Source organism: Myotis brandtii, unplaced genomic scaffold (assembly GCF_000412655.1).
Source record: "Myotis brandtii unplaced genomic scaffold, ASM41265v1 scaffold410, whole genome shotgun sequence".
In the NCBI taxonomy this organism is placed as follows: Eukaryota; Metazoa; Chordata; class Mammalia; order Chiroptera; family Vespertilionidae; genus Myotis; species Myotis brandtii.
This window is the reverse complement of record NW_005365764.1, coordinates 2,925,436-2,934,358: the sequence shown is the minus strand read 5'-3', so window position 1 is coordinate 2,934,358 and position 8,923 is coordinate 2,925,436.

Below are 8,923 nucleotides of genomic sequence, written 5' to 3'. Positions count from 1 at the left end.
GGCGGAGGGTGGGGTGGGAACTGGGTGGAAGGGAGCTATGGGGGGAAAAAAGAACAACTGTAATAATCTGAACAATAAAGATTTAATTTTTAAAAAAGGAAAAGAAAAAAAGGAGAGGCTGAACACAGTCCTTAGCCCCTCACCCAGACTGCCCAGGCACCCCAGTGGGGACCCTCACCCTGAAGGGGGTGTGACCAGCTGCAAACAGCCATCAGCCCCTCACCCAGGCTGGCCAGGCAGCCCAGCGGGACCCCGACCCTGATCCGGGACACCCTTCAGGGCAAACAACCCGGCCCCCACCCATGCACAGTCCTCTATCCTATATAGTGAAAGGGTAATATGCAAACTGACCCTAACAGCAGAAAGACTGGGAATGACTGGTCACTATGACACACACTGACCACCACCGGGCAGACGCTCAACACAGGAGCTGCCCTCTGGTGGTCAGTGCGCTGCCACATGGGGGAGCTCTGCTCAGCCACAAGCCAGTGCTGACGGCTGCCAGTACAGTGGCAGTGGTAGGAGCCTCTCCTGCCTCCTCAGCAGTTCTAAGGATGTCTGACTGCAGCTTAGGTCTGCTCCCTGCTGGCAAGTGGACATCCCCCAAGGGCTCCGGGGTTGCAAGAGGGATGTCTGATTGCCAGCTTAGGCCCAATCCCCCGGGGAGCAGGCCTAAGCCAGCAGGTGGTCATCCCCTGAGGGGTTCCAGACTGCAAGAGGGCACAAGCCGGGCTGAGGGAACCCTTCTCCCCCCCCTCCCGGCCCCTGAGTGCACAAATTTTTGTGCACTAGGCCTCTAGTTTAAAAATAAACCAAAGCACAAATCCAAATGTTTGGAATTCAGGCAAAGCCACACTTAGAGGCAGAATCAATGCCTTCAATCTGTTTGATAAAAAAAAAAAAAAAAAAAAAAAGGAAAGCTCTTTGTGCCAGATCAACTTTCTTGGCACCATGAGTTGAGCTGCCTCAGCTCAGGTGGATAACTTACCTGCTGTGACAGGTTTGGCTGGGGCTCAGATCTCAGACCTGGTGGAGAACAACTGCACTCTCTGTAGAGCTGGAGGACTCTGAATCTCTCCTCTGGTGCCTGGGGTTTTTATACACCTTCTCAAATGCTAACATCCAATCAGAACCCTCAGTCTCTATCCCTTTATTCTCAAGGGATTATTGCCTCTCTGCAGATGAATGGATTGAGAGAAAGTTAGGGAGGGGCAAGGTGGAAGCCTGGCTCATGAATTCCTTTCACAGACACTGACTGAAGTTGACTGATGGCCCATAGTTTTCATCCTCAGTGTGAGACAGTGAAGGGTGTAATGGGTTCCTGATGTTAAATAGGAAAAAACACAACCTGAGGGCATGGTTGCTGGGGTCTTTGGCCACATCAAAGCTATCAGAACATTGCAGAGTGAAAGCAGCCTCCACAATTCAATGGGGCCATCCGGAAGACAACAAACAAAATGTGTCCATGCATCACGTTAGGTTTTATGTCAGGTGACATAGCAGACCATGAGCTCCTCAGGGAGCAAGTGGTGGGCAATGGAGGATGTGGCTGTCCCTCTAGACCCCAAGGCTTCACTGAGGGAGGTGAGGTCAAGAGCACCATGAGAAGCAGAGGGAAGGATTGGGTAGGATGGGGATGGGTCATCCTAATGGAACCCTGTGAATGACCCAGAGCCACGAACATGATGGGTGTTTTTTCTTGAAAGAAAAGAGATAGAATGACTTTTCTGTGGGTGAATTTAGAATTTATAAGGAGAAAAGCTGGAGTATAGACAGTGCCATCCTAGAGAGCAAAGGAAGAGATTGCATTTTCTGTCCCTCCCAGGAGGAAAGGGGTGGGTCTCCTCTGGGAAAGAAGGGATTAGCTCAGCAAACTGGGTGGAGAAGATTAAATCTAAGAATCTGAGCAGAGGGAGAAGCAGCCAGACCTAGGAGTTGGATATTTTCAAGCCCAAAAGGCACTATAGGTAGATGTGTGGGCTTATTGGGACTTAGCGCCAGGGAGATAAATAAACGTGGGCCAATCACACGTATTCCTGTGAAATTATAGTAGCTGACACCAGGCAATTTTTATCTTAGGGTGGAAGTTCTTCCACAGAGAACCCTGCCCAGACACCAAGTGCCTTCCCTCACTACAGAGTGTCACCATGGCCCCATTGCTGCCCTCATGGCACCCCTTCACTTCACCACTCCCCCAATGATCTCCTTTATGACCACCAGGCCCAAGGTCCCAACTTCAATAATCCTGTCCCCCAGTACCGCTCTGTTCCATTTTTGTCTAACATTCCTGTAGCCTCCTGAACAAAAGACTCTGTGAGGACAGGGCTCAATCATGGCTTCTTAGATATCTGTGGAATGAATGGGTGGCTCTTGGTAGTGTGAAGAAGGCCAGCTGTGGCCAGCACACTGCTGCCACGTAGACTTCTTGGCCTGCACAGCCTTCCTCTAGGCCCCCATCCTTCTCCTGTCAGTCACTCAACCCAAGGACACTCCTGAGAACCCAGTGTGTGTGTCATGTTCTGACTCTGGAGAACTCTGAGTCACGAAGGCAAGACAGCGCCACTGAACAGACCCTTGAAGCTATGAGTGGAGGCACTGGAGTGAGTGCTGATGCCTGTGGCTGAGCTCCCTGGAAAGGGACAGCACCAACCCAGGCTGCCTCCACTAGGAATCATGGAAATTGTCTGCAGTACAAAATCTCCACCAACCTCACGCATGTGGCCCCATGACCCAAGCCCACAGTAGACCCAGACATGCCCAGTGAGTCCTGAGCTGGGCTTCTGTGGCGTTTTCTGGACAGGAGAGGCAGTTTTGCAAAAGGGCTGAGCAGGCATGTCCAGGGCACCCTATTTGGGTTCAAATCCCAGCTCAGGGACTCAATCCCTGTGTGACCACGTGCCAGTCACCCCAGGCCTGTTCCTCTTCTATAAGCAGGACTGCCGGTTAGAACCCACCTCGGGCATCTGTCGTGGATGGTGGTGCTGACAGTGGAGATCTTCCCAGGGAGACCATGTCCTGGCTCTTTCTCACAGCTCAATTTTTTTTGGCCTTTGTTCTGTTTATTTTTTTAAACTATGTTTGTTGTTGTTAATCCTTACTGGAGGACATCTTTTCTATTGATTTTTAGAGAGTGGAAGGGAGGGGAAGAGACAGAGAGAAGCATGGATGTGAGAGAGACACATTGATTGGTTTCCTCCTGCACTCAACACTAACAGGGCCAGGGATCATGTCTGCAATTTTGCGTGCCCATGATGGACATGGAACCCAGGACCCTTCAGTCACAGGCTGATGGAAACTCACTGAGTCAAACCGGCTAGGCCTTGATTATTTGCTAGATTGTGGTAGGAAGTGACAAAAATGTAAGAAAATGAATTAGTAAAGTTCTATTCATTCATTTTTCTGCCAAGCTAAAGAAACAACATTTATTGGTTGTTTCTTTGGTTTCATGGCAGAACATGTTAGAGGGGTGGCTGCTGGCATGTTCTGAAGCATGTAGAGATAGGATCTGATTCCCCTCTGAGGCTGGGGGAGCTGATGCAGCTCATCACCCTCTGAGTCAGGAGGGGAGAACCTGAGCTCTGGGGAGAATATGGGTCTTTAGGCATCAGAATGGGTTGGGGTTGGGGACAGAGTTCCACCTTGGGGCAGGGGTTTTAGGAATGTGAATAAAAAAAAGAAAAGTATGAGGCGGGGGGGCACCATAATAAATCTACGTGTGTCTTAGCAGGTGAGGCTCAGTGGTTGAGTGTCCTCCCATGCACTGGTAGGCTGATGGTTCAATTCCTGGTCAGGGCACAGGCTGGGGTTTGGGGCTTCATCCCCAGTTTAGGGCCTGCAAGAGAGAGCAAACCAGTGATTCTCTCTCGTCATTGATGTTTCCATCTCTCTCCCTTCCTCTCTCAAATCAATCAAAATATTCATTTTAAAAAAAGAGTCCCGTCTAGACCCTTGTACTGGGCACACCTGTGCCCAACTGCTGGAGTGTAGATTAGGAAGGTACTGACATCAGGTCAGGCCTTGAGATATGGTCTCATGGCCCCTTCCCAGCATGCAGGCCTTCTTTTTCTGAAGGCCCGGAAGTCTCATTCCAAATTTGGGAGACAAAGGATTGGAAAAACTATAAAGAAAGAGAGTTTCCTCCATATTGGGGGCCCAGAATTTGAAAGACACATTTTTCTCTGGGCCTCCACAGAATTTAATAATAAAATGTAACTCCTGTAGTAGGCAGTGCAGTTCAGCCTCTGCTTCGGCAGGTTGCTGTAACTGTAGTCACTGGCCAGCTCAATAAATCCTCGCTTGCTATTTAAGACCCAATTGGAGTCGGTGGTCTTATTCTCGCGAATGTTGGTCCACAACATAAGAAATAAAATCTAATTTTTAAAATATCTCCATTGACCACATAGAGGAAGGTAGAGGGAGACAGAGATAGAAATATCAACGATGAGAATTAATCCTTGATTGGCTGCCTCTTGCACGCCCCACACAGGGGATTGACCTCACAACTAGGCATATGCCCTGACCAGGAATTGAATCATGACCTCCTGGTTCATAGGTCAATGCTCAACCACTGAGTCACACTGGTTGGGCAATAAGACGACTTTTAAAAAGTTAACTATAGTGCTCCTTCGGCAGCACATATACTAAAGCTGGAACGATGCAGAAAGATTAGCATAGCTCCTGACATGGTAATTTGTGAAGCGTTTCATAGTACAAAAAAAAAAAAAAGTAACTATAATCTGAAACCCCTAAGATTTCATTATTCTAAATGTTTTTTTTTAAGTTTTCTATATGAACTACTGTAATTTTACTCATTTATCTATCTATTTATTTATATATTTATTTAGTTGATCCTCACTGGAGCATATTTTTCATTGGTTCTGGAAGGGAGAGGGCGAGACAGAAATACCGATGGCAGAGAGATACCTCAGTTGGTTCCCTCCTGCACACCTCTGATCATCCCAGTGACCAGATCCAGGAGCTTGCAACCCAGGTTCCTGCCCTGGAGGGAAATCAAACCAAGACCCATCAGTCAGCAGGCTGACACTCCATCTATAGAGCAAAACCGGCGATAGATCATTATTCTCAATGTATTTAAAGAAGAAATAATTCTTGCTCACTGATCTTTAAAAATCAGTTTTAAAGTTTGATTTGAGTCGCACACACAGGTAAACATTTTTAAAACAATATCCTACCCAAGTGCATTCTTTAAAAGTAATAAATTCCTTTATCATTTTAAAAGGTAGTTTATATCTCTAACACTTACATAAGTCACCACAAAAATATTTATACTGAAGTAGCATCTACATAATAGCAGATTTTAAAAACACTCAACATTGCCAAACTGGGTTGGCTCAGTGGATAGAGTGTCAGCCTTCGGACTGAAAGGTCCCAGGTTCGATTCTGGTCAAGGGCACATCCCCAGTAGGAGGTGTGCAGGAGGCAGCTTGTCAATGTTTCTCTCTCATAGATGTTTCTAACTCTCTATCCCTCTCCCTTCCTTGTTGGGGTCCAACCCCAGCAGGTCCAGGGGTTCCCAAAGGTGTGGACGGAGTCGGAGAAGAAGGAATGTCACCAAGACAGCGTTCAGTTGATCAGCAGCCTAGCCAGGTTCTCTAGCCAGGTTCTCCAGCCAGTTTCTCTAGCCAGGTTCTAGCCATGTTTTAGCAAGGTTCTAGCCAGGTTCTCCAGCCAGGTTCTCTCTTTATTCTCCTGTTACATCTGTATTTATACCATTTGATTTTAATCCTATCCATTCTATTCCAAAGGTTAGGGTGTTTGTTATCTCCATTCCAAGGTCACTACTCTATTGTTCTGTTAAGCTACAAGGAAGTAACAGAAGGAGATTATCCTAAGTAAAGATTATGTAGCTTAAGCATGATTGTTCATAGTTAAAGTGATTAACTACCAGCCTGGCACTTAGTTAAGGGGTTTTACTGATTTATTCCCTTCCTTAGTCCTGTTAATCCTTAACTCCAGGGAAAAATCCCCACCTGGGGAAACAACCTTTCTAGGAGAGGTGACCTTGGTTAAAAGACATAGAGCTAAGAAGGGGAGCAAACATATTAAGAACAGTATGCCATATACACCAGGTCCCTTGAAACATATGCTGTGCAGATGTTTCTTCCCTGCAGCGACTGTCAAGCGGCAAGGATGGACCAGGTTCCAGCACTTCCTCTCTGTAAAAAATCAATAAAGTATATTTAAAAAACAAAAACAAAACAAACATAAAAAACACTCAACACTACAGCCCTACTTATAACACTAACATGTCATCTGGTCTGACCAGCAGTTGGCACACAAATCCTGAGGCCTGAAAGGTTTTTTCTGATAATCACCAGGGATGAATCCAATATTTTACTTGTTGACCCCACCCCTCCCCACCTCCTTATTCCACCCCCACCCCTACACCCGGGCTGGCAGCTAAAGTTGTTTGGGTGAAGCAGGATCAGGGGAGCCTCATGCAGAACCTGAGTCCCAATGGGCGCCCTGTGCTGGGCTCTCTTCCCTGACCTCAGGAGTAGAGCATGAAAATGAGCAGGAAGAATGCTGGAGGCTTCTGCTAGGAGGAAAAAGAAGTACAAACCCATTTACTAAGCTCTTACTCTATGCCAGGCCTGGTGCCAAGCCCTCATCATGCATCATCTCCTTGGATCTTATAAGCATCCACTAAGCTGAGTGAGCACCATGATCCTCATTTTACAGGGGAATTGAACTTCTTGCCTAAGGTCTCCCCACCCAACAGCACCAGCCCTGAAACCTCAGCTTGGATTCCCCATTTGGGTGCCCTTTGATTAGGGTCACTGTGATGGGTTAATTTTATGTGTCAACTTGAAGGCACTAAGGGTGGCTCAGTTACGTGGTACAACAGTTTGGGGTGTGGATGGATGTGGTTAGCTTTTGAATCAGTAGATGAGTAAGGAGATCTTACAGTGCTGGTGGGCTTCCTCCTATTTCTGGGGGAACAAGGGGAATAGAAAGAGGAAAGAAAAATTAATTGTCTCTTCTTCGGCTGAGATGTCCATCTTTACACACACACGCACACACAAACACACTCATGCACGTCTTGGATTTCAGAGAGAAAGAGACAGGGATAATAGAAACTTCAGTGATGAGAGAGAATCACTGATCAGATGCCTCTTGCAACACAACATGTGCCTTGAAAGAGATTAGAACCATGACCTCCTGGTTTATAGTTGAAGCTCAACCACTGAGCCGTGCCAGCCAGGTGTGAGATGGCTATATATACCTGCCCGTGAACATTGGAGTTCCTGGTTATCAAGGCTTCAAACTCTAGGCTTTACACCAGCTGCCCTTTATTCTCAGGCCTTTGGCCTCTGACTGGGGGTTACACCATGGGCTCCCTGGTTCTCAGACCTCCAGATTTAGACTGAGTGATACCATTGGCTTTACTGGTTCTCCAATTAGTAAAGCACAGATGATAGGGCTCAACATATGAGCCTATTTCTATAAATGTCTTACATAAGTCCATGTAGACCCTATGGGTTCGTCCACAGAACACTGTCTAATAGAGGGACCTAGCACAGGCAGTACCTCACCCATTTACCCAGTTCTTCTGTTACCCATCCTGACAGACTGACTTCAAAACATGATACACTAGGCTTCCTCCATAGAGAGAGACAGGAGAAGTTATTAGAATAACGCCAATTCCCCATCAATATGACCATTCTCTCTCCCTCCCCAGGGTTATATTTCAATGTGGTAAAAAAATACAAAGGCAAAGTCTTATGTTCCCGAATAACTTTAGTATTTTGGTCAAAGGAATTTGGATGATTTTCCTGGCTGCAAGCAGGTTAATTCCTCAACACCAGGCTGACAGGCATGGGCTAGGAGGCCACAGTAGCTCTGTTCCTCTGCTGTGTGGACAAGCCCTTCTGGAACTGGGGGCCCTGCCTCATGCGCTGAACCCCTCTGGCACAATTCCTGAGAGTTGTGGGTTCACCAGCAGCACCATGAGGACGACTCACATACAGGTTAAGAGCCAGAAGCAAGTCCCCTTCACTTCAGTGGTCAGTGGACCACATAGAAGGTAGCATTGTATCCACCCACTGAGCAGCCACATTGAGGTCAGAGATGCCCAGGGAGAAGGAAAAACCTGGAGGGAGTAATAAAATGTTGCTGAGCCCTGCAGCCGAAACGCATCCCAGCAGCTCCAGTGTCTGAGCCCTCAACACCTTTTTTCATCAGTAACTGAGGTGTAAAGTGGGGAGACAGGTTTATACATGACAGAGGACCGGAAGGTGGCCTTTGAAATTGTCTTTATTTCTGATCATCCCTTTCCAACCATCCACCCGAGAATTAACTCCCACAGATGCACCTCGAGCCCAAATGCCCAACCCCTCCCCAAGCAAATCAGATTCATAATTCTGATAGTAGGACACTTTGCCTTTGAGGTCCCATGAACTCCCCCACCTTTGTCCCTGCAATCCTGTACCTGGGCTGGGTCCGACCTTTCCCCATTCACACTGAGCATGAACATGAAACATGAGTGGCCCCACATACTGCATCCCAGTCCGAGGTTTCAGGTTCCAGGGGCCCAGAAGGAAACCCTTGTTAGGTGCACCTGGTGAGCAGGGTCACTACAGGGGCACATCATGGGCTCCATGTCATGAAAATACCACGAGATAAAACTGCCTAGAGCTAAAGTACTTGGCGTGAAGACGGATGGTCCTGGGTTGTCCTAACTCCCTAAGTGTCTCCATGAGCTCAGTGTGGATCAGAGCAACTCTCTCCTGGTCCACAGTCTCTTGGGTCCTGTAACACTCCAGAGGAATGGGGTACAACTCGAACTCTAAACTGCATAGCCCGGCTGTGTGGCGCAGCAGCTTCTCCACGGTGGCCATGGAAAAGTTGTTCTTAGAGATGGTGAACTTCCTGAGCCGGTGACAGTGGCTCAGGACAGGCA